At 37.3% G+C, this 27,538-nt stretch overlaps 1 long non-coding RNA gene across 4 annotated transcripts in view; it reads right to left on the reverse strand.

Annotated features, from left to right (window-relative positions):
- LOC132370505 (uncharacterized) overlaps positions 1-27,538 on the reverse strand; it is a 370,395-nt gene that overhangs the window by 339,207 nt on the left and 3,650 nt on the right. Inside the window, exons 1-2 of one of the 4 annotated variants that reach the window (XR_009504596.1) lie at positions 23,443-23,530; positions 11,886-12,078 (exon numbers count right to left, since the gene is read on the reverse strand). The exons of 1 other annotated variant lie outside the window; for it this stretch is intronic. This is a non-coding gene — a long non-coding RNA (uncharacterized LOC132370505). Of the gene's footprint in view, positions 1-11,885; positions 12,079-23,442; positions 23,531-27,538 lie in introns of those variants that run through there. 2 more of the 4 variants (XR_009504593.1, XR_009504595.1) reach the window with 2 other exon arrangements.

Consider the following 27,538-nt stretch of genomic DNA (forward strand, 5'->3'; position numbering starts at 1 on the left):
TATATATCAGGTACAGATACAGATAAAGGAAATGATGGAGAGGAAGAAATCATTGCTGCTAGTGGAGCTGGATAAGGAAGAACCTTAGGATTTGAATTGGCTCTTGAAGGATGGGAGGATTTGAACATGGAGAGAGAGAATAGGACATTCTGAAGAGAGAAAAGAATATGAGTAACAGCATGGCTCTTGGGGGCTGAGACATATATTTGAAAGAAAATATTCAGCAACATGTTTGGAAAGGAAGATTGGGGTCCAAGAATACTGAGCAAAGGGCAGGAATTTCACCACCAGTGAGAACCGGAGTTATGCTCATATAAAACAACTTGACTCTATAAAACATACTGTCTTCTTTTCACTCAGGATCTACTTTTTTGCGTTTATTCCCTTTGTCTGAAATTCTCCCCCATCTTCTTGATGAAATAAAAATTCATATTTTAAGGTAAGACAAGAAAAATTTAAACATGAAGTTTTCTCTGCCTATCTGGAGTCCCTCCCTCTCCTCTAGGGTACATTGTGCATCTGCATGAAGCATAAACCAGACCTCCTCAGTGGCAGAAATACCTGCTTAACCATAAAGGTCAGTTTTTCTTCTTCTGGCACCACCCATGTTACTCCTTAGAAGATAACATTTCTTTCTCAATCCTATAAGTGGTCACAATGATCCATCATTCATCTTGTATGTGCAGACATCTTTGGTGAACTTTTTGTACAGTGCCAATAGATCGTTTCCCTTGAAGATAGCAACTGGTGCAGAACAGACTGGTCAGACAACCTGGGAAAATACCGGGCTGCACCTAATGAAAGTTCTTAGCTTAAATACTTACTTATGACCTTATTTATGTTACTAGCTATATTACTTGTATTCTGCCTATTTTATAAGATTATTGTTTCTTGCATTACCAAATATGTGACTGAGCCTCAGATAAAATTAATGATGATTGGGTACTTTAAACGACTGATCAAATATATAGTTCTATAACATCAGTAATTGTAATAGTGTAACTCTAAGATACAGGAAGAAGCAACAAGAGGGAACCATTTCCTGGACCATAACAGACTAGTTAGACAGGCGGCCCAGAGGCTTCTGATTACTGTTCAGGGCCTAGTCCAATAATAGCACATCGAGTGGCCTATCAATGAAATCCTCTCCTGACCTGGGGATGAGCATTCTTAGCACCGGGGGACAAATTGGTCATGAAATGCTTCCCAAATCATGGTCAAAATTAAGACTGAAAGGGAGAGGATTATAAAATAAAGAATGTTGCCACCATCCAGTTCTACAAGAATCAAGTCATTAGCCACTGCAGTCGCTGGAATTCAGTGCAAAATCAGGATGAGACACTTTGTGCTCTGGGAAACTGACAGAGCTCGCCCTCAAACAGTTGGATGTTTTCAGGAGAAAATTTATGAACCCAGTTTCTTGCATCTTCCCATATTTAGAAAAAGCACTAAAACCATTAATCAAGATATCTGTTCCATGTGAATAGTGGTAACCTTCTACCATGATGAGTGCTTGACTGCACGTACCCCTTTGCCAAAATCACATATATAGTGGCCTCCCACTTCACCTCTTTGGAACAGTCCTCAGAGTTTTATGAAAGACTGTCTCCCAGGTTATAATCCTCAAGTTGGTGCAAATAAAATCTTCCATTTCTTTCTTAGATGCTATTGATAAAATTTTCATCAATATTCTCATCCTCCCACCTCTCTCAATATCCCTGACCATTTTTTTCTACCTAATTCATATCCATTCTTTGGGTGTCAGTCTAAATATCACTTCCTCAAGGAAATGTTCCTTAGCTCATCTGGTAGAGTCCCTTTTTGTAAGCAGTCATAACACCCTGCTTCTACATAGCAGATATCAAATTTTAATTACATAATCTTTACTTAATGTTTATTTTTTCTGCTGTATTCTAAAGCTTCATGAGGGCAGGAATAATTTTTGTTTTACTTCTGTATATCCAGGGCCTAGTAAACTGTCTTGTCCATAATGGAGATTCAATAAATAGTTCTGTAACAAATGAGCAAATTAAATGAAGATATAAAGACAATAAGCAATGTGATAAGCTAAAAGCAGAGAAGATAAAAACTTTTAGGATTCACAAAAGCATAGGTAAGCAATGTGATAGTACAATTTTTAGCCAGGGCTTAGCTGATAGATAAGCCTTTAAACTACGTGCTATAAGGAATTCACTAATTGGAGCAAAATCAATTAAATACCAAATCTGTAATATACATTTGAGGAGGTACTAAGAGTATAAAAAACAAAATAATAGTTCCATATATCAAGAGCTTACTGCTTATCAGGTTATCCATGCATTACCTTATACAGAGATGAATAAGACGATACCAGCCTGAGGAACACATCATTGAGAGGAGAAATGGTAATGGGTAATGCAAATAATTATCTCTAAATTAATGTGTAAATATTATCTCTAATTTAGGATAGAAGTAATTACAGTGAGTTTTAGAAAACAGAGAGCATGGGAGAGACTAGTTCTGTCTGGTAGGAACAAGGAGAGATTCAAAGAGGTGGTATTAAGCTTGGCCTTGAGTTCAGAGGGTAGATAAGACAGAGAGTATAATTAAGGCTATTTTTGAGAAAAGTTGCCTGAAAAAAGGCATGAAGGTTTGAGAGTGGTTGGCATATTTCAGGAATGAATGAGTAGTCTGTTGCAAAAGGGAAGAGAATGGGGAAGTACAAGATAAAGGAGGAAAAATAAAATTGGGGTCAGATTATGGAAGTCTTAGCATATGCTGCTAAAGAGTATGGACTTAGGGCTTCCCTGGTGGCACAGTGGTTAAGAATCCGCCTGCCAATGCAGGGGACATGGGTTCAAGCCCTGGTTTGGGAAGAGCCCACATGCCACAGAGCAACTAAGCCCATGAGCCACAACTACTGAGCCCATGCGCCTAGAGCCCAGCTCCGCAACAAGAGAAGCCACCGCAATGAGAAGCCCGTGCACCACAATGCAGAGTAGCCCCCACTCGCCGCAACTAGAGAAAGCCCACGCACAGCAAGGAAGACCCAACACAGCCAAAAATAAATAAATAAAAAATAAAAATAAATTAAAAAAAAAAAAGAGCATGGACTTGACAATATTCCATAAACTGTGTGGAGACTTCTAAAGTTTCTTTAAGTGAAAGACTGAGTGAGATCAAATTTATGTTTTAGAAAGAGCTTCCCCTTTGATCCAAGTCCTTGTGATAACTAAAAGCTTAAGAGGAGATCCCAATCAGAAAAAGGCTGGAACTGGTTTATATGCAGGATAAATATCACATGATTTTGGCAGTCGAAGACAGCTGATTCTACACTAATCTTTCACTCACATATCTGCACAAAGATCACAACTACCCTCAGCAATACCACCTCCACAAATCAAGAGTAAATATACAGTCATATATCCTCTCCCTTTCTTATATTGAAGAAGTCAGTATTCCAAGGTTCACAACTGTTAATAAATGTATTATTTTTCATGTCTATATTCCCTATAGAATTGTAAAATCTTAAAATATAGAATACAAATTTTGCATAATTTGAGCACATAAAATGAAATTAATATTTTCTCCTTAGATTTTTTCTTTTTAAAAAAGAAAACATGTTTTTAGAATATTCAAGCAACCCGTTAGTTGCTTACTCCACTCGCCACTGAAAAGTACCAATGACACTTGCTTTAATGTATTATCATATTTTTTTTATGCATAGACAGACATACCCATATATTTTCTTTGAGAAATAAGTTTGCCAGACCATGCATATTTTTAGCAATCTAACTATTTTTTAATTCAACAGACTATCATGGATAGTCAAGTTAATACTTGCAAATCTGAGATATACTTTTATAAATAACTGTATAAAATTATACAGTTTGAACATATAAATACACTATATAAACAAACTATTTTTAAATTAATGGACATTTAACTGGGTTTCTAACTATTAACTCAAAAATTACACTGCAATAAATATTATTTGACTATATTTGCACACTTTCAAGTATTCATTCACGTGCTCATAATCACTACTCTTAGCATTGTGTCTGCCTTTTAAATTTTGATTTTTCCAAATCACTCTTCAAAACAGGTATATGAATTTATACTACCACAAAAGGTTTAATGGACTGCCCATGTTGCTACCTGTGCTGTCCCACATGGGAGCCACTAGCCACACGTAGTTGCTTAAATTTAAATTAAATAGAATTAAAACTTCAATTCTAAGTCACACTAGCCATTTTAAGTGATCAATAACCACTTGTGGTAATTGGCTGCCATATCAGACATCACAGATATAGACCATTTCAATCATCACAGAAGGTTCTTCTATTGGATAGTGCCACTCAAAACAGCTAACACTGGATATTATAGATCTTTTATATTTTGGGCAATATAATAAATTTAATAAGGTCTCATTTTAAATTTTATGTTTTTATTCGAATTGTAAGCATTTTAAATGTGTTATTGATTATATTTCCTTTAGTAAGTGGCTGTTCATAGTCTTTCTCCATTTTTCTACAGGATTGTTTGACTTTTATTGTTAATATGCAAGATAGTTATTAAATGACAATATATCAGAGCAAGAATAATTTAAATAATATTACAGTGACATTATTTGACCCATAAAAAGGTTTTTGCTTCATGATAAGTTATAAATTATTTATCTATTCATCAAAATAATTTTCTAAAGATCTTAGATCAAGACTTGATTAATAAACTTGTGATTGTAAATAGAAACTAAACTGCTTTTCTTAAAGAATTAAATACGTCTTAAATAAGCTTAACTTTATTCCCAGTTTTCCATAACTAGGAAGGCTTTATTGAATTGAAAGACAAAGAGGCTAGATAAGTCCTCAAGTATCTGGAAAAGGACCCTACAATAAAGATGATGTTGTAAAACCCTCTCCCTCAAAATATAAGTAAATGTGTACCTCTGTCTGGTGTAGATGTAGAACTGTAGAAAAAAATCAAAACATGAATAGGATTTTAATGCTTTAGTTTTGTTTTTGTTTGTTTGTTTTTTTTGGCTGTGCCACGAGGCATGTGGGATCTTAGTTCCCCGACCAGGGATCAAACCCGCGCCCCCTGTGTTGGAAGCGCAGAGTCTTAACCACTGGATCGCCAGGCAAGTCCCAATGCTTTAGTTTTTTTCTTTTTTTAAATTTTCCTCTTACTATATTTATTTTTTTATTAAAACATTTTTATTTATTTTTTATTGCATATATATAATATACAATATTTATGTTATATATTTATAGTATATATATATAACAAAATTTACTATTTTAACCATTTTTAAGTGTACAGTTTTGTGGTATTAGGTACCAATGCTTTAGTTTTAATAATCAGAATTTTGTGCTAAGAGTTACTAACAGCTGGGTGGAAAACAAACAATAACAATTTCAACATTTCTACAGCACTTTATAATTTTCAAAGCATTTCACATAAATCACTCTTGAGCCAGAATAGACTAAAGACAACACTTTAAGTTTTGGGAAAGCTTGAAAGTGCAGAGTTAGAAGGTTGAAAATTTAAGTTACAGAAAACAGAAAAGACTTTCTTGGAATCTTATCCTGGCCAACATGCAAGAAACAGAGGCTTGTTCTGATTGGTCCTGATAGCACTCAACAGAGGCACTGCCCTCCAGGATGTCAAGGAGCAACTGAGCCTTCTAGTTCTGAAGGCTAGAAAAGCACCAGGAGCACCGGGGGCACTCCCAAGGAAGTCAGGGGAGATGAGAAACGAGTCACAGTTGAAAAGCAAAGTTCAAGCCTGGGATCAGAAAGAATGGACAGTATAACCCAACATATAAAGGTTTTTAGACCTGCAAAATAATAATGATGGTGATGATGATAATGATGATGATGACGACAGCCCCCTATGCTAGGTAGCCATACTTAATATTCACAACAATTTAATGAAAAATATAATAGCTTTGTCATTTTACAGAACTAGCTCAGAGGTGTAATACATTGCCAAAATCTAATCAGGAGCAGACCAGTGATTTAATTAAAATCTTTTAACTTGAAGTTCTATGCCCATAACCACCACTCTCCTGCCTCTGGAGGAGTAAAGTAGGTTGGCATAACTTAATACTAACTTAATATCCTTAGGCACAACTGAAATGAGTGACAAGCCTGTCCTTTAATAAGTGAATATGCACAGTTTGAACTCCAAGATTCCAGATGCTGTTGGGAAGCAGTCTGAACCCTCTTTGGTGGACGTAAAAAAACCCCCATGGGTTCTGCAGAAGAGAAGGAGAAAGACCACACAGTCTAGGCTGTGGCCTCTGGCGGGGAGAAACCTGTTCTTCATTTAGGTGTTTTTCAGAGGCAGAATGTGTGGCACTTTGTGTAAGGAATGGAAGCTTCTATTTAGGGGTGATCTCAGCCTCTCCGTTAAACTCATGCCTCCTCTTTGCCTTTGCTCCCCTCACATCAAGTACCTCATCAGTGCCTGGTCCTGTGTTCTTTTCATCCTTCTTGCTTCCACCAAAATGTAAAGGGAAATTTGGGGACAAATGAGGGAAGAAGAATTACTTGATCCTACCTAAGGAGAACCAACTGAGGATGTCCAGGGTTGCGGTAACAACAATCAAGGAAAACTTGCCACACAGAGTTCATCCCCATTTGACTCCCGTACTTGGGTGGGGATGCATTTACTATCACAGTGAGATGGCATCACTCAGTAGTGTTGCTTGACACTCTTGCTAACAGCCTGTCAAGTCAGTCCCGGATGTGAACCTAAGGCTTTATTTTCTCTGAATTTCCTCAAATATAAATTTGAGATATGTATCTAGCTGGAGCTTTTGGAGGATTAAACATAATGATTATGTAATCATTAATCAAGTTCCTGAATTGAAAGAGGCAATTTAGAGTTGTTTTTTTTTTTTCTAAAAGTAGCAGTGAATCATATCCTCCTTACAAAATATCTCTTAACTTACCTTTCTCATTGGTAATATAAGAATACTAATACTGTAGTGCTATTGTGAGAATGAAAGTAGGTGTATATGCAAAGTGCTTGGTTAGTCGGAGATACACAGGAAGTAAAAGGTATCCATGTAACTGATCCCCTTCTAGAGTAGACCATTCACTGAGAAAGGGTACATATATCCTAAATGCTCACCTATAGGGCAATAATTATGTCCATTTTGGAACTTCTTTTTGATGGAATATTCAAAATAATAATTATTAAATTAGGTAATAAAATGTTAGGAAAAATAGTAGCAGGTATGAGCTCTATGCAAGAGTGAAGAAAAACGTGTGCACACAGTCTGTTAGCTCCATGAGAGCAGAGATATGTGTGTGTGTGTGTGTGTGTGTGTGTGTGTGTGTAAGCAGAGATGTGTGTATTTGCATATATACTGTAGTTGTCTGGCAAAGTTCATGGCATAGATAAAGTATTCAAATAATATATGTGGGGGGAATAAAGAAACATAGAGAAATTTTAAAAATTACTTTAAATGCATTAAGGTTGAAATTTTGCTTTAAACGTTTTCTTTGAGCTTACAATATAAAAATTCAGGTGATAAAACCCATTGCCTCATAGACTATTAGAGATAGTCCTCATTTAGAAGATTGCGGTGCATGCATCTCAGCTTCCCCTACCCTCCACCTCAAAGCAACGATTGTTAAGAGCTTTCTGGTTATCTCAGACAATTTATTTCTTTGTATATACAAACCTGAAAATACACATATTCTTTTATCAGGTAACTTTTCATATCATGCATTATATCCACCTTTCCATGTCTATATGTAAAGCTCTATCTTATTCTTTTTTGAACAGCTCCAAAAATGTCCATAGTACCCATTTTCCTTAATTTACTTAACCATTCTTCTATTACTCACCATTTCACTATTATAAGCAATGCTATAATGAACCCATAACCCATGGAAGTGCAGTGTCAAAGCACTACATGTCCTTAAAATTTTTATCAATACCGTCAATTGCTCTTAAGAAAGGCTATTTCCATTGTTGTGCCCATCAATAATGCAGCAAGGTACCTATTTTCCAACATCTTAACCCAAAGTGGATATGATCAGTCTCTTTATTACAATTTTATCACCTTTATAAGCAAAAATTGATATCTCATTTTAATATGCATTTTGAATTAATTGGTAAAAATTAAACTATTTTTATTTCACTTAAACTGCTAATTCATATCCGTGGTTCATTTTTCTATTGGATTTTCTTTCATTATTAATGAAGAATATATATCTGTTCAAAAGGAAGATTGAAATGAAATCACTAAAGAGCCCTGTTAAATGTAAGTCTTTTCCCGGGAGAAATAAATCGTTTACAGCTGGGGAGTAAAGAAAAGTCCAAAGGGGAGCACGAAAGATTCAATTTCACAATTATAGCAAGAGCTGGCTTTGCACTTATTCCTTCCCTAAAAGCAGAGAAACCCTCTCATGCTTGAAAACAAGCAGAAAGTTGAGGACTGGACTGGGGTCTCAGTTTTCTACTGGGGAAGGAAGCTTCTACCAATGTTTCAGGTACTTCAGGTTGAAGAGATGTCAGTTCATCCACTCATTAGGTAATTGCTAGTTAACAGGGATACTACAGGACAAAACAGCTGTGACTTAGTCCTCAAAAGCTGGGGAGAAAGATAATTAGAATTCTTCTTTCCTTTTTTCCTTTTCTTCAGTAGAGGTTGGGGCATAAGGGCAGGTGGATGCATGAAGAGCAAAGGTGGAGAGGGCTAAACATACAGACTGATAAATTTTGGGAAACTTGTCAGTGGGGAGAGACAAGATGCAGAGCTGGTGAACGTGTTTGGGTTATGAGCAAACATAACAATGGTAAAATAGTTCCTGAACTATAATTCTTTTATCTAGTTATTTTTAATGATCAATTACTTAGCAAAGTTAATCGAAAACAGTTCCTGCATTGTTTTTCTCTTATCTGGTTACGTTTTCTTTGGGTTAAACATCCATGTTTTCCTCATCTCCATTCCACAGATGCTGATGTTTGCATTCAAGAAGTAGACAACTCTTAAAACAGTATTAATCTATGTGGCTGTATTAATTTGTCAGAAAAAAAACAATAGATGCTTGGTGCTTTCCATGCTTGGAAGAAATAAGCCTGTTTCTGTCTATCCCTAAAAATGTAAAATGTTTTAAAATGTCTTATACATTACTAACAAAATAAATTTCTAAATTTAAAACTGTGATTTCAGCCTACCAAAACTAAAAGAATAAACTTAGTCCAATTCTCTACTTTTAGAGAGAAGAAAGCAAGATACAAAAATTTAAAATCTTTTCCCATATAAAAACATCCTACTTCTTTCTTTCAAACCCTTCATTTGTACAAGAAAAGGTGAGGCAAAAGAAAAAAAATAAGTTAAAGGGAAATTCATACCGGGTTTGGGTGGCATGTATATTTTGATTGGGCATGTGAGAGTTTTGTCAGCATCTACAGAAACCATTTCCTCTTTTCTTAAAGCCACTCCAGTGTCAGTTTACTCTTCCCCTGGATCCCTACCCCACCTTCCAGAGCTGCTCAGCCCCTCTCACAGCCACAGTACACCCCTGTGAGCTTATGGGATCTACTGGGGTGGTTATTTGCTCTCATTTCACAACAAAGAAAGCTAAAAATGACTCCACTCACTAAAAGGTGAGAGATCTTGCAGTTTTGGGAGCTCTGCCAGACTGATTTTGAAGTTTTCCCTATGAAAGAGATACTTGTTAAATAATAGAAATATTTCTTAAACTGTTACAGATTCTCAAGGGATAATATGCACAGGGAAATAGAAGCTCACAATAATGTTAGATAATGTTAGATTTTTCAGGTCTTGGAGGATAGGAAAGTTTAATTTCATTTTTATACAATAAAAATTTGGGTGCATAAGGCATGTGGTATAATGAAAGAGCATGAGAATTGGACACTGACCTGGATTGAATGCTTACCACTACTTACGAGCTGGGGGCTGTCTGCAAGGTGGTAACGTGTACATTGTTACACTTATTTCAGGTTTTTATGAGGACTGCATCTTTTAAAAATTAATACAAAATATCTGAATTAGCAGGTACTATCCTATTTGTGCTGAGATTCAAATAACAAAATTTCAAATGGCTGGAATTTTGTTAAGTCTTTATACAGGGAATTATCATTCCTAAATCTAATTCAGAGACTTTCATGATTACAACATACTCTTTCCTGATTATCCTAAGCCACATTTGACTCACACAGAACAGTTAAGCCAAGGCAGACCCAGTGAGGCAGGGTGACTAAGCCAAGATCGCCAGCTAGATAGTAGTTAAGTTGGGCCTGAAATCTGGTTTTCCTCACTCCTGAGCAGAGAATACCAAAAGCTGCTTCTCAAAGATGGTATGCAATAGTCCTTTCCACCTTTTCAAATATAAAATAACCACTTCAAATAATTTTTAAAATGTCACTGACAACCTCCATTTCACCTCTATCTTATTAGCCGTACCTTTAGAGTTAGTTGCTAAAGAACATACATTTTCGGACTTCCCTGGTAGTGCAGTGGTTAAGAATCTGCCTTCCAGTGCAGAGGACGCGGGTTCGAGCCCTGGTCCAGGAAGATCCCACATGTCACGGAGCAACTAAGCCCGTGCGCCACAACTACTGAGCCTGCGCTCTAGGGCCCGCAAGCCACAACTACTGAAGCTCGTGCGCCCTAGAACCCGTGTGCCGCAACTACTGAGCCCACACACCGCAACTACTGAAGCCTGTGTGCTCTAGGGCCTGCATGCCACAACTACTGAGCCCGCATGCTGCAACTACTGAAGCCCACACACCTACAGCCTGTGCTCCGCAACAAGAGAAGACACAGCAATGAGAAGCCCGCGCACTGCAACAAAGAGTAGCCCCTGCTTGCCGCAACTAGAGAAAGCCCACAGCAATGAAGACCCAACGCAGCCAAAACAAACAAAAAAAAAACATTTGACTAAACATTTCTATAAATTGCCTCACAAATTTGTATCTTATTAATCACAACAGGATCTATTAATACACACATATGAAAAAGAGCCATGCATATGAATATGTGACATATTACCTATTCACATACATATTGATGCATTTTGCTCCTTACATCCCATCAAATAACTTCATATGATTTGTATTTGGAAATTATGGTAATACAGTTCTTCTTCTTTTTTTTTTTTTTTTTTTTTAAAGAACACGAGTTTGTTGAAGGCACGGAGGGCAGATTCTTGGAAGAAATATGAGGAAGGTCGATGTTGTTTATTTTGCTCCATTTCCCCTTTCCTCCTATCTAGCTCTCAGGAAACCTCCCACACTTGAGGGCTCTCCTGCTATGATGCTCTCTCTGCACTTTACCCAACTCTGAATCCCCTTTTCATCCCTTTTCCTAGTATCACTAAGGGGCTGTATAGGAAAAATAATCTTAGTCAACAGTGAAATTAGAAGTGATTAAAAAATTTTTTTTGGTGGAGAGATTATGATTTAGGCATGTTTTGTTGTAGTTTTCAGAAATGTTTGCATATGAACCAGGGGCAGTTCAATTCAATAATCCTTTATTAAAACCTAGTCCAAGCCTGTATAGTACTAGTTATGGGTGTCCCTCCCCACATATGGAATAATAACATGACAGAATTTAAAGTAGACTAGAGATTAGATAGCCGACTAGTCTTGAACTGTCATTTAATAGAAACCGGAGCCCAGAGAAGTTGTTACAACTAATTAGTGGCAGAAACTTCCCTAGATTGGCTAACACTTATGGGTCACTATGTAGCCAACTTTCCATTTTTCACACTACTATGAGTATTATGTGCTTGTTATAATAATCTCTGCTGAAACAACACTTAAGAGTTATTATCAGTTAAAATGATAAAAATAATGAAAATAACGGCTTTGAGGAGACAATTCTCCATGGCATTTCTATACATCTTGTGATAGATTACCTTTTCAAGATTGTTCTCTTGGCAAAAAGTCTTGGAAGCTAGAAATACTGTCTCCCTAGAGGCCGAAGAACAGACTTGTTTGCTGACCAGGATAGTAAAGATGAGATGATTCCCTCTTCTTCCTGGAGACATTCCAGACAATAAAGATAATATCTTTCTTTGGAGGAGAGGTGAAGCTGATCTGCCAGTAACCCTACAAAAGATCAGGATATCCTCATCTGAGAGTTCCTCAGCTGTGATCCAGATCCACGGCGTGAGCAGTATTTACCTGGACCCACCCCTGCCCTGCCCCTGCTTCTTTTAGTACTATAAAATAAATTATAACAATTTAAAAAATATTATTACAAACTCTTCATAAACAGACTTTTATTAGCTGTATGTATTTCCTAATTTGCACACACTATATTTCTGCTCATCTCTGTATAGGCATTTTTTCCCTGATTTTCCTGTTACAGATGCACCTTAATATCTTTGTTCTTAAATTTTTTCTGTATTTTGTAAGATTTTTGGCAGGATAGATATCCAGATATGAAATTGTTGAATCAAAGGCTAGAAATATTTTTTGATGTTCTTATTTCATGTTACCAGAACACTTTCCAAAATGTTTGAATCAATTTACATTCTCACTAGCCATGTCACACTGTGTTTTCATAACTACTTACCTTTCACTTCTTCCCCATCACTCATCATGATAGCTATTCTGAACTTTTCATACTTCTTCAAATTCTTCCTGCCTTTCTATATGTTTTCCTTACTACATAGAATGTTGCTGACATATACAACTCTTACCCTGGAGATCTCAGCTTATGTGTCATTTTCTCAGAGAATTCTTTCCTGACTCCCAAACTACCATGTACTACCATTACATCTGATACTTCCCTTTGTGATATATATCCACATGTAGCTGTTTAATTTTTTTTTCTTGGCTTGAATTTAAGCTCCAGGAAAGCAGCAACCTCATTTGGCATGTTCTCCACTGAAGCCCTGGTGTTAGAACAGAGCTTGACACACAGTAAGCACTTAATAAATATTTCTTGAATCAATCTTTTCAAATTTCATAACAATCCAGTGAAGTTTCAAGGGAAGAATCACAGGGATAGTTTGAAATGATCTCCTCAAGATCACCATGTGAGGGGCTTCCCTGGTGGCGCAGCGGTTAAGAATCTGCCTGCCAATGCAGGGGACATGGGTTCGAGCCCTGGTCCGGGAAGATCCCACATGCTGCGGAGCAACTAAGCCTGTGTGCCACAACTACTGAGCCTGCGCTCTAGAGCCTGCGTGCCACAACTACTGAAGCCTGCGTGCCTAGAGCCCGTGCTCCACAACAAGAGAAGCCACCACAATGAGAAGCCTGCGCACCGCCAACGAAGAGCAGCCCCCACTCGCCACAACTAGAGAAAGCCCGCACGCAGCAACGAAGACCCAACGCAGCCAAAAATAAAATAAATAAATTTATTAAAAAAAAAAAAAGATCACCACGTGAGTTAGTGGCACAGATATAATTATAACCCAGCTTTCCTGGCTTCTGGCAGATATAGGAAATACAATCAATGCTTCAGGAAATTTTTGAATATTTTTATCATTAAAAATAACATATCTCATGCAAATTGAGATCTTAATTAGAGATAACCATAGAGATTCTCTAAATATATTACTGTCTCTGTAGAGATGTATCATAATACCTCTGAATCAATTATTTCCCTATTAATGGATTCAGCTGAACCAAATCAGGAATTATATATAGAGGGTACAATTGTTTTCCTGGTCTTCTAGGGAGCCAGAATGTTGAACTTAACATTGTACAGGAAATGAAATTATACTTTCTTTTTGACTTTGAGACATGTCATGTGAATCATGTGCAAATGACCTTTTTATTAGCTCTTGCAATTATGCAACAGGTCTGCTGTCTATAGCCTAAGTTTTTCAAAGAAAAATCAATAAAGAAATTCAAACATGGCACACTAATTCCTGTTTATTCCTATTTATTCAGGTTCTAAGCAACTAGAAAGTTCAAGCTATGGTAATACATCTGCTTCCTTTTATAAGGATATGCAAATGATAGCTTGATGTGAGAAATTTATTTTTTAAGGCAACTCTCAGCATGTGCCACATTGTGGTATACTGGTATAATGGAACAGGACAGCTTCAAGATGCTACTCAATCTATATCTTAGAACCACAAAATATGAGCCAATGCTTGTAGTAATGTCCATCAGGAATGGCCATGCTGCAGTCTCAGGTAGCTCTCAGTTCTCTAGAGGATTTCAGGACTGTCAACTCCAGGTTTCTGATCAGTTTTGCAAAGAGCTGGGGTCTCTGCCCTGAACCCAAGAAAGAGAACACCAATTTGGCATGTGGTCCTGGAAGTAGAAGCTAAAATTGGTTCTGACTTGGGAATGGTTGAAGCAAAAACTCATTCTTCAAATTTTAGACACTCAAAATGTCCTCTTCCTCACTTTCAACATAGTATTAACTTTCTTGGTCCTCCTTCTGATTCTCTTAATTTTTCCTTCATGAACTCCTGTTCTTTAGCTTAGCCCTTACATTTCTGCTAATTGTTAAGCTGTCTTCAGCCTCTTCCCTCCACTTTCCCCTGTGTTCTATGGGCTTGCTTTGGGTGACCTCTACTCCCACGTCAAATCTCATTTATTTGGTGAGGGCTAATAAAAACTGTATTCAGCCAATACCTAAAGTAGTCTGAATACCCTTGCAGCTATTCTCATTGCCTGTCTATGCCCTGAATAGAGTAGATGCCCAATAAATATGTTTTATTGATCTGAATGACTGAATGACCCCTTCCCAGAGTAAGCAATATTTCCAGCTTATCACTAGATATCTCCATTCTGACATCCCACAGGTACTTGAAACACATGTCTCCATTAGTCTTTACTTTCTTCCGAAAACACCTACTCTACCATCATTTCCTCTTACTTTGTGGCTGTAACATTAGTACCATGTTGAATATATATTTATTAAATAAATACAGTTTCTATAGTTAAAGAAGTATTATGGTTTTTATTTACGGACAACTATTTATTCAGAATATCCCCTTAAGTCTGCATGTAAGTAAGGTAGTGTGGTACACTGGGAAGAACTGGGCACTGGGACTCAGACATACTTTGGGAATCAGCCAAGCTTTCTAGCTCAGCCACTTAACATGTATGACATTTACCATGATACTTAATCTCTCTTTTCTAAATACTTTTTCATTTCTAAAATGAAGTGAATAATACCTACCTTATGTGCAGCTGTAGGGAACAGACAGTGTGCACATGTACATAGTGTCTACACATAGTAGACATTCAATAAATGGTAACTGTTATCATAACAAGTAATTACATCTGCACATTTTGCCTCTCTCCATGTCCTCACTTTTCATTCAATATATCTGTTCCACTTAGTTCACTGTTAATACTTGTCAGTATTCTGTATTCTACACTGTTGAGAAGGCCTGTTAAAATCATAAAAATCAGGGAGGAAAAAATATATTAAATGAAAAGCCTAAAGCACCTAATAGCAGTGTGAATTTGCATTTCAAGCATTCTCTCCCTCTAAACTTAATCTTAACTAGGTCTTGGAACAAGACAACACCCACAGAGGCAAGTAGGAAAAGGTACTTTTGAGGTTGCAGGCCTAGGTAGAATTTCTAGAGGAGAGGGCTATTGTGGGACACCTATGAATAGGCAAAAAGCATAGGTTTCAAAGTAGATAAAATATGCTTACATGGAAATGTACTAAATAACAATGCAAATAAAATATTAAGAACAAAAGAGATAAATGAGAAGTTTATTAGAATAAAGTTACCTTGAGATATTTCAATTGATCTTTTAGAACTGAAAGATGTAATAGACAAAAAATTAAGCATGGTCATACAGCGACTTAATCACTTTGAGTGTATATCAAAGTTTTTTTGAGTAGAGAAAATATAATTTTTAAATGTTTCTTTTACAAAACTCAGCCATACATTAAGCCAGAAAGACATTATTAATAAAATTTTAAATGCTGATATTATACATGCCATATTCTTCAAACATAATCTAATAAAAAGAAGAAAACAAACTAATATAACTAGGTAAAATAAGAAATGAACTCCTAAATAACCTATGGAATCAACTAGAAATCAAACCTAAATTATAAACTCTTTAAATTACAAAGATAAAAAAAGTATGTCATGTAATAACTTGTGGGATACAGTTAAAGCTTGCCTCAGAAGAAAACTGTGAGGCTAATACACCTTTATTATTAAAGGAAAAGACTGAAAATTAGGTGCTAAGTACTCATACTAACAAAATTAAAAGAAAAATAAAACTAACCAGATAAAGTAGGAACAAAAAATTTTTCCAAATAAAAGGTGAAATCAGTTAAACAATAAACAAAGATGTTCAGATGGATGAATATATCCAAAATTGGTGACTTGAAAGTAATATCCCAAATTTAATTTCACTGAATGCTCCATTAAGTTAAAAAAATAGTAGAGAGGAGATTGGTTCAAGATGTCAGAGTAGAAGGACGTGCACTCACTCCTTCTTGCGAGAGAACGGGAATCACAAATAACTGCTGAACGATCATCAACAGGAAGACACTGGAACTCACCAAAAAAAGATACCCCACATCCAAAGCCAAAGGAGAAGCTGCAATGTGATGGTGGGAGGGGCAAAATCACGACAAAATCAAGTCCTATAACTGCTGGGTGGGTGACTAACAAACTGGAGAAAACTTATACCACAGAAGTCTACCCACTGGAGTGAAGGTACTGAGCCCCATGTCAGGCTTCCCAACCTGGGAGTCTGGCAATGGGAGGAGGAATCCCCAGAGAATCAGACTTTGAAGGCCAGCGGGATTTGATTGCGAGACTTCGACAGGACTGGAGGAAACAGAGACTCCACTCTTGGAGGACACACACAAAGTCTTGTGTGCACCAGGACCCAGGGGGAAGGAGCAGTGACCCCATAGGAGACTGAACCAGAACTACCTGCCAGGGTTGGAGGGTCTCCTGCAGAGGCGGGGGGTGGCTGTGGCTCACCGTTGGGACAAGGACACTGGCAGCAGCAGTCCTGGGAAGTATTCCTTGGCATGAGTCCTCCTGGAGTTTGCCATTAGCCCCACCAAAGAGTCTGTAGGCTGCAGTGCTGGGTCACATCAGGCTAAACAACCAACAAGGGGGGAAGACAGACCCACCCATTAGCAGACAAGAGGATTAAAGTTTTACTGAGCTCTGCTCACAAGAGCAATACCCACCAATCCCTCCCATCATGAAGCTTGCACAACCCTCTTAGATAGCCTCATCCACCAGAGGGCAGACAGCAGAAGCAAGAAGTACTACAATCCTGCAGCCTGTAGCACGAAAACCACAATCACAGAAAGACAGACAAAATGAAAAGGAAGACGATTATGTCCCACATGAAGGAACAAGATAAAACCCCAGAAAAACAACTAAATGAAGTGGAGATAGGCAAATTTCCAGAAAAAGAATTCAGAATAATGATAGTGAAGATGATCCAGGACCATGGAAAAAGAATGGAGGCTAAGATCAAGAAGATGCAAGAAATGTTTAACAAAGACCTAGAAGAATTAAAGAACAAACAAACAGAGATGAACAATACAATAACTGAAATGAAAAATACACCAGAAGGAATCAATAGCAGAATAACTGAGGCAGAAGAATGGATAAGTGACCTGGAAGACAGAATGGTGGAAATCACTGCCGCAGAACAGAATAAAGAAAAAAGAATGAAAAGAAATGAAGACAGTCTCAGCGACCTCTGGGACAAAATTAAACGCAACAACATTCGCATTATAGGAGTCCCAGAAGGAGAAGAGAGAGAGAAAGGACCCGAGAAAATATTTGAAGAGATTATAGTTGAAAACTTCCCTAACATGGGAAAGGAAATAGCCACCCAAGTCCAGGAAGCATAGGGAGTCCCAGGCAGGATAAACCCAAGGAGAAACACACCGAGACACATAGTAATCAAATTGACAAAAAGTAAAGACAGAGAAAAATTACTGAAAGCAACAAGGGAAAAACGACAAATAACATACAAGGGAACCCCCATAAGGTTAACAGCTGATCTTTTAGCAGAAACTCTGCAAGCAAGAAGGGAGTGGCATGATATATTTAAAGTGATGAAAGGGAAGAACCTGCAACCAAGAATACTCTACCCAGCAAGGCTCTCATTCAGATTTAAAAGAGAAATGAAAAGCTTTACAGACAAGCAAAAGCCAAGAGAATTCAGCACTAGCAGACCAGCTTTGCAGCAAATGCTAAAGGAACTCCTCTAGGCAGGAAAGAGACTAGCAACTTAAAACAACCTTGTACATATATAGATTGCTTTATCGAAACCTCATGGGAACGGCAAACCCCAAAACTACAATAGATACACACACAAAAAAGAAAAAGCAACCCAAACACAACACTAAAGATGGTCATCAAACCACAAGAGAACAAAAGAGGAAGGAAAGAAAAAAGATCTACAAAAAAGCCCCAAAACAATTAAGAAAAATGGCAATAGGAACACACATGTTGATAATTACCTTAAATGTAAATGGATTAAATGCGCCAACCAAAAGACACAGACTGGCTGAATGGATACAAAGACAAGACCCGTATATATGCTGTCTACAAAAAATCCACCTCAGACCTAGGGACACATACAAACTGAAAGTGAGGGGATGGAAGAAGGTATTCCATGCAAATGGAAATCAAAAGAAAGCTGGAGTAGCAATAGTCATATCAGAAAAAACAGACTTAAAAATAAAGATTGTTACAAGAAACAAACAAGGACACTACATAATAATCAAGGGACCAATTCAAGCAGAAGATATAACAATTGTAAACATAATATGCACCCAACATAGGAGCACCTCAATACATAAGGCAAACACTAACAGGCATAAAGGGAGAAATCTACAGTAACACAATGATAGTGGGGGACTTTAACACCCCACTTTCATCAATGGACAGATCATCCAGACAGAAAATCAATAAGGAAACACAGGCCTTAGGTGACACATTAGACCAGATGGACTTAATTGATATTTATAGAGCACTCCATCCAAAAGCAGAATACACATTCTTCTCAAGTGCACATGGAATGTTCTCCAAGACTGACCACATCCTGGGCCACAAAGTGAGCCTCAGTAAATTTAAGAAAATTGAAATAATATCAAGCATCTTTTCCAACCACAACGCTATGAGATTAGAAATAAACTACAAGAAAAAAACTATAAAAAACACGAACAAGTGGAGGGTAAACAATACGCTACTAAATAACCAACGGATCACTGAAGAAATCAAAGAGGAAGTCAAAAAATACCTGGAGACAAATGAAAATGAAAGCACAACGATCCAAAACCTATGTAATACAGCAAAAGTAGTTCTAAGAGGAAAGTTTATAACAATATAATCTTACCTTAGGAAACAAGAAAAACCCCAAATAAACAACCTAACCTTACACCTAAAGCAACTAGAGAACAAAGAACAACAAAAACTAAAGTTAGTAGAAGGAAAGAAATCATAAAGATCAGAGCAGAAATAAATGAAATAGAGACAAAGAAGACAATAGCAAAGATCAATGAAACTAAAAGCTGGTTCTTTGAAAAGATAAATAAAATTGATAAACCTTTAACCAGAATCATCAAGAAAAAAAGGGAGAGGACTCAAATCAATAAAATTAGAAATGAAAAAGGAGAAGTTACAACTGACACCACAGAAATACAAAGGATCATAAGAGACTACTATATGCAACCGTATGCCAATAAAATGGGTAACCTGAAAGAAAAGGACATGTTCTTAGAAAAGTACAGTCTCCTAAGACTGAACCAGGAAGAATTAGAAAATATGAAGAGACCAATCACAAGCACTGAAATTGAAACTGAAAGTTAAAAACTCCCAACAAACAAAAGTCCAAGACATGATGGCTTCACAGGTGAATTCTATCAAACATTTAGAGAAGAGCTAACACCCATCCTTCTGAAACTGTTCCAAAATTTGCAGAGGAAGGAAAACTCCCAAACTCATTCTATGAGGCCACCATCATCCTGATACAAAAACCAGACAATAATACCACAAAAAAAAATTACAGACCAATATCAATGATGAACATAGACACAAAAATCCTCAACAAAATACTAGCAATTCAAATCCAATAATTCATTAAAAGGATCATACACCATGATCAACTGGGATTTATCCCAGAGATGCAGGGATTTTTCAATATCTGCAAATCAATCAATGTGATACATCACATCAACAACTTGAAGAATAAAAACCATATGGTCATCTCAATAGATGCAGAAAAAGCTTTTGACAAAATTCAACGCCCATTTATGATAAAAACTCTCCAGAAAGTGGGCACGGAGGGAACCTACCTCAACATAATAAAGGCCATATATGACAAACCTACAGCTAGCATCATACTCAACAGTGAAAAGTTGAAAGCATTTCCTCTAAGATCAGGAGCAAGACAAGGATGCCCACTCCCACCACTTTTATTCAACATAGTTTTGGAAGTCCTAGCTATGGCAATCAGAGAAGAAAAAGAAATAAAAGGGATCCAAATTGGAAAAGAAGTAAAACTGTCACTGTTTGCAGATGACATGATACTATACGTCGAAAATTGTAAAGACACTACCAGAAAACTACTAGAGCTCATCAATGGATTTGGTAAAGTTGCAGGCTACAAAACTAATACACAGAAATCTGTTGCATTACTATACCCTAACAATGAAAGATCAGAAAGAGAAATTCAAGAAACAATCCCGTTTACCACTGCATCAAAAAGAATAAAATACCCAGGAATAAACCTACCTAAGGAGACAAAAGACCTGTATTCCGAAAAGTATAAGACACTGATGAAAGAAATTGAAGAAAACACAAAGAGATGGAAATATATACCATGTTCTTGGATTGGAAGAATAAATATTGTCAAAATGACTATACTACCCAAGGCAATCTACAGATTCAATGCAATTCCTATCAAATTACTAATGGCATTTTTCACAGAACTAGAACAAAAAATCTTAAATTTGTATGGAGACACAAAAGACCCCGAATATCCAAAGCAATCTAGTGAAAGAAAAATGGACCTGGAGGAATCAGGCTCCCTGACTTCAGACTATACTACAAAGCTATAGTCATCAAAAGAGTATGGTACTGGCACAAAAATAGAACTATAGGTCAATGGAACAGGATAGAAAGCCCAGAAATAAACCCACGTACCAATGTTCAATTAATCTACAACAAAGTAGGCAAGACTATACAATGGTGGAAAGATAGTCTCTTCAACAAACAGTGCTAGGAAAACTAGACAGCTACATGTAAAAAAATGAAATTAGATCATTCTTTAACACCATACACAAAAATAAGCTCAAAAGGGATTAAAGACCTTAAATGTGAGACCAGACACTATAAAACTCCTAGAGGAAAACACAGGTAGAACACTCTCTGACATAAATTGCAGCAATATCTTTTCCAATCTGTCTCTCAGAGTAATGGAAATAAAAACAAAAATAAACAAATGGAACCTAATTAAACTCAAAAGCTTTTGCACAGCAAAGGAAACCATAAATAAAATGAAAAGACAACCCACAAATTGGGAGAAAATATTTGCAAATGATGTGACCGACAAGGGATTAGTCTCCAAAATTTACAAACAGCTCACGAGGCTTAATCTCATCAAAACAAATAACCCAATCAAACAATGGGCAGAAGACCTAAATAGACATTTTTCCAAGGAAGACATAAGAATGGCCAAGAGGCACATGAAAAGATATTGTTAATGATTAGAGAAATGCAAATCAAAACTACAATGAGATATCACCACACACCAGTCAAAATGGCTATCATCAAAAAATCCATGGGGCTTCCCTGGTGCACAGTGGTTGAGAGTCTGCCTGCTGATGCAGGGGACACGGGTTCAAGCCCTGGTCTGGGAAGATCCCACATGCCGCGGAGCAACTGGGCCCGTGAGCCACAACTACTGAGCCTGCGCGTCTGGAGCCTGTGCTCTGCAACAAGAGAGGCTGTGATAGTGAGAGGCCCGAGCACGGCGATGAAGAGTGGCCCCCGCTTGCCGCAACTGGAGAAAGCCCTCGCACAGAAACGAAGACCCAACACAGCCAAAAATAAATAAATAATTAAAAACAAAAACAAACAAACCAAAAAAACCTATAAAAAAAATCCACAAACAATAAATGCTGGAGAGGGTGTGGAGAGAAGGGAACCCTCCTACACTGTTGGTGGGAATGTAAATTAGTACAGCCACTATGGAGAACAGTATGGAGGTTCCTTAAAAAACTAAAAATAGAGTTATCATATGACCCTGCAATCCCACTCCTGGGCATATGTCTGGAGAAAAACATGGTCTGAAAAGATACATGCACCCCAATATTCACTGCAGCACTGTTTACAATAGTCAAGACATGGAAGCAACGTAAATGTCCGTCGACAGAGGAATGGATAAAGAAGATGTGGTACATATATACAATGGAATATTACTCAGCCATAAAAAAAGAATGAAATAATGCCATTTGTAGGAACATGGGTGGACGTAGAGATTGTCATACTGAGTGAAGTAAGTCAGACAGAGAAAGAGAAATATCATATGATATTGCTTATCTGTGGAATCTTTAATGATACAAATGAACATATTTACAAAACAGAAATGGACTCACATACTTAGAGAATGGACTTATGATTATCAGGGGGGCAAGGGTGGAGAAAAGGGATAGTTAGGGAGTTTGGGACTGACATGTACACCCTGTTATATTTAAAAAGGATAACCAACAAGGACCTACTGTATAGCACAGGGAACTCTCCTCAATGTTATGTGGCAACCTGGATAGGAGGGGAGTCTAGGGGAGAATGGATACATGTATATGTATGGTTGAGTTACTTTGCTGTGCACCTGAAACTATCACAACATTGTTAATCGGCTATACTCCAATATAAAATAAAATAAATAAAAAATAGTAGAGGGGTAGCCAAAACATCCAATTTTAAATTGATACAGAGTGGGAGCTGAGAAAAATATGAAAAAGAAGAACAGGAAGCGAACTTACTTTAAAATCAATCAGTAAAACAAAACAAAACAAAATATTCCAGTACTTATAGGAACTGAATATATTCAAATTTGGTGTTTAAATTTAGAGGGAAAATAAGGTTTATTTTATAAACAGCACCGCTACCGTTGCCTAAATAAAAAGACCTGTATGATACCATATACAAAAGCAGACCTTAGGTGCTTCCAAGATACAAATTTAAAATTAAATGACAGTTATTTAAAACATTTCAACCAATTTAAAACAACTTAAAATATCAAAATTTAAATTTACAACAATTTAGAACAACTCAGGAAAGAAAGTAAGCTTATAAGGAAGGTACATGGTTGTCACTTTCCTATGGAAAGAAAAGCAGCTGTAGAAAGGATGTATATTCAAAAATTCTTACTGCAATGGCAAAAAATAACAATGCTAAAATACCTGGAAACAACCCAAATGCCCATTTAATAATACTTAGATTTGTTACATGCCTTAAGTATTGTTTAAAAACAAAATCCAACCTGTTAGGGAACTGTTGACAGAAACCACCTGCCTTGGCCGGGCCTGCTTGCCTGAGTTGTCTCAGGATAGGAGGTCCAGATAAGGAACACAGTGCTGCCGCTGAAAACTAATGGGAGAATTTGGGAGGCGCCAAAAGAGGGAGGAGATGACCAACCTCCCAGAGTCCTTCTTGCTGGAATCCGTCTTGGCTGAGAGATGCGCACGCCACCCGGTAGGACCCTGAGTCAAGCTAAATATAGGCCAAGCAAGATGACTGGCCAGAGACAACCCGGAAACTAACCCCATTACCATAACATCTGACTTTGAATCATGTCGCAGAGCAGTTCTCCTGGGTTTCCTTATCCTGCTGCTCTGCGAGAGCCCCTTTCCAATAAAGTCTCTTGCTTTGTCAGCACGTTTCTATCCTTGGACAATTCATTTCCCAGTGTTAGACAAGAGCCCACTCTTGAGCTCTGGAAGCAGTCCCCCTTCTTGCAACAAACTGTGTAAATTTGAAGACCTGATTGGCTTTATTTAAGGATTCATGAATCTGGCAGCATCACATCTAGTAAACAGAAGAGAGCTCTGAGAAGTGGCACAAAATGGAAGGCTTTTATAGAAAGGAGGGTGGGGCAAGAAAGTCACTAGCAAAAAAACAACAAAAAAAGGTTCTTTTGGGCCAGGACATCTTTTCTGGAGGGCAGGGACTGGCAAGGGTTTTATCATGCAGATTGCCTCTTCTTCCTCTGAGGAGTAGGCTGGAGAGGGCTGAGATTACCTCATTGGTTCTAACCAGAAAATTCCAAACTGGTTGATTAAGATCACATTTGGGGGGAAAACCAAAACTGCAATTAAGTTAGGTATTAAATCTAGGTTTTGGTATCATGGGCTTTTAGCACATGTGATGCCATTTCGGACCTGTGGTGTTTTTTTTTTTAGCAGTACCATGCAGCTACTTTCCTTAAAATGAATTCAATTTCTTGATGTGAAGAAACCTCTGTTATGTGTTTTTAAGAATGAATTTCATTAAGAATGAAATAAGGTTGACAAGAATGAAAGAATGGAAACTAGGTGACAGCATTGTTCTAAGCATTTCACATTTTAACTCAGTCAAAACTTCACTACAACCCTATGAGGTAGGTCCTATTATTATCCCAGTTTTGCTAACAAGGAAACTTGAGTCAGAGAAAATAAATAGCTTTTCTAAAGTCACACAGGCAGTAAGAAGCGGTATCAGGATTCAAACCATGGCATTCTGGATCTAGACATTATGTGCCCTGCTCCTTATGCATCTTTTAAGTGGCTGGGTAATTTTAGTAAAAAATTTGTAAGTATACACACCAGGGAGGGAACATAGGTTGCCTTGCTTGGCAGGGTATAGATGGAAAGAAAAAGGGGGGGGGGGTGTAGAGGAAAAAATCTGTAGCACAATGGCAAAATATATTTAATGTAATTTATTGAATATTATTATCTCATCATATAATAAAAACAAATACGTCCTTTTAAAAAAAGGACTAGGAACAAATGAAAATGATGATAAATTTGAAGGTTTTTTTACTCAATTTGTTACCTTAATTGTATATGAACTAAAGTTATTTATTTATATATTGAACTATTTTTAAATTCTAAGGGTTGTTTAAAAAATGAGAGAAATGCATAAATCAGTGTTATGTTGGCAATTAAATACGTAAAAAGTAATAATAAATAGTAAGTCAGCTTATTTTCAACTTATTAAAATGAAATATTTTAAATATTCCCATACCATTACCTGGGTAAGTAATGTGATTCTTGGAAAAGGAATGCCCTTTCTCAACTTGGAGAAACTGATAGTCTTGACCTTTAAATCAGTCACCCTGTTCTGGTTTTGTTCTCTTCATGCCAAGACTCTCTACAGTTTGCTATTTTAGAATTTACCTTGTTTGACTTCATATTTCCCTTTCAGCAATAACCTAGAGAAAGAAGGGAAGTCAAATTGAACTGCAAAACTTTGAAACTAAAATGCTAAGACATGGTTTAGCTTTCTTATTGTCCAACATGTGTTTATAACTTGACTTCCTGATAGCATATGAAGTAGTTTTAGGTCAACTTCTACAACTTACAAACTAATCCACACAGGCATATAAACTTAAAATTCCAGATGTTGCTGGGGCTGAAAGGTTGGTCCCTATACTAGTTGAATATCTCTGAAAGTGAACAGTATGAGATGAGAAATATAAAATTTATCATCTAGTGACTTAACATTTGCCCCGTGAAAATTTGCTTCCAATAAACCTGATTCTTAAAGTTGGAGAGTAAGGAGTTTCAATCAACATTTAATAAATACTTATTGAGCATCTACTATGTCCTGGTAATACAGTGGTGAACAAGACAGACAAGGCCCAAACCTCATAGAGTTTCTGTTCCAGTGTGGCAGATACATAATAAACAAGAAAGTACAATAATTATAGGCATTTATAATTTTTATATAGAAATAAACAGAGTACTAATAAAATGAATAGCTAGAGAAGGCCACTTCAGATAGCATGGCTAGAGGAGATAAAATATTTTTCAGTGAGAATGTCATATAGTGACAATGAGCAGTCATGGGAAAAACAGCAAATGATTTCAGGCAAGGAGGATAGCAAAGTGCAAAGGTAATGGAGACAGAAGGAATCTAGAGGGTTTGAGGATCAACAGAAGGCAAGGGTTTCTGGGACAACTGGGAGGATGAAGGGATAAGTTGGGCATATTGTGCAGGGTCTTGCAGAATTTTATTCAAAGATGATACAAAAGGTAACCTATTGGGAAGTATTCCACTTGTCAATATTGGGAGTACCTTGATATGGTTTACATTTAAATAAAAAATAACAATGGTGAGAGTAGACTCAGTATGATACACTGGCTGATCAGCTTGGGGTGGCGGGGGGGGCCTGGGGGAAGAAAGAGTCAAGGATGACACTTAGGTTCCTGGCTTTTACATTGAATTCAAGAAAAACTGTATGAAATTATAAGGTAATTTTGGTTGACTAGCAAGAAATGATAGCCTATTGGACCAGAGTGGTGTTGGTGAAAAAAGAGCAAAATAGAGATATTCGTTAAGTTCATTGGCTCTTTAGGGTTGCTCTTACTCTGTGTGACCTATAGGATAATCCTGGTGTATCAGTAAAAAGTAATGCTTCTCAAAATTTTCATTTCAAAAACATGGTTTATTTATTTTTTATTTTTTAAATACACATTTCTTCTTTTATTTATTTATTTATTTAATTTTATTTTTGGCCGCGCTGGGTCTTCGTCGCTGCGTGCAGGCTTTCTCTAGTTGCGGAGAGTGGGGGCTACTCTTTGTTGCGGTGCGTGGGCTTCTCTTGTTGAGGAGCACAGGCTCTAGGTGCGTGGGCTTCAGTAGTTGCAGCACACGGGCTCAGTAGTTGCGGCACGTGGGCCCTAGAGCGTACGGGCTTCAGTAGTTGCGGCATGTGGGCTCAGTAGTTGCAGTGCGCAGGCTCTAGGGCGTGCAGGCTTCAGTAGTTGTGGTGCGCGGGTTCAGTAGCTGTGGCTTGCGGGCTCCAGAGCACAGGCTCAGTAGCTGTGGCTCACGGGCTTAGCTGCTCCGTGGCATGTGGGATCTTCCCAGACCAGGGCTCGAACCCATGTCTCCTGCATTGGCAGGCAGATTCTTAACCGCTGTGCCACCAGAGAAGCCCTCATGGTTCATTTAACAGAAGGAAATAATGAATTGAGAAAGGGATCAAATAGTAGAGATTATCTCAGTAATTCCTAGTTTCACAGCTGCCTCAACATGTATCTTCTGTAGAACTTTTCTTTCTCTTAATTTTATATCTGACTCTATCAAGAAGCAGACAAAGCTTCACTTGCTTAATTCCATTCTAACAATCTAACTTAAAAACAGAAGCCTTTTTTGGTTATCAGATCTATACTTACTAGCAGTTTGACCACGGAAAACTCACTTATCCTTTCTGAGCTCCAGTTTTCTTATCTGTAAAATGGGAGTAATACTATCTGGGAGATTACTATCAAATGGACATAATATGCGAATGTACTGTGCAAATGATGATGAGCTTCCTTCCCACTTATCTTCCCGCCTTCCTTCCTTTCTTTCATAAATTTTATTGAGAGGAT

This window comes from Balaenoptera ricei, chromosome 8 (assembly GCF_028023285.1).
Source record: "Balaenoptera ricei isolate mBalRic1 chromosome 8, mBalRic1.hap2, whole genome shotgun sequence".
NCBI lineage: Eukaryota > Metazoa > Chordata > Mammalia > Artiodactyla > Balaenopteridae > Balaenoptera > Balaenoptera ricei.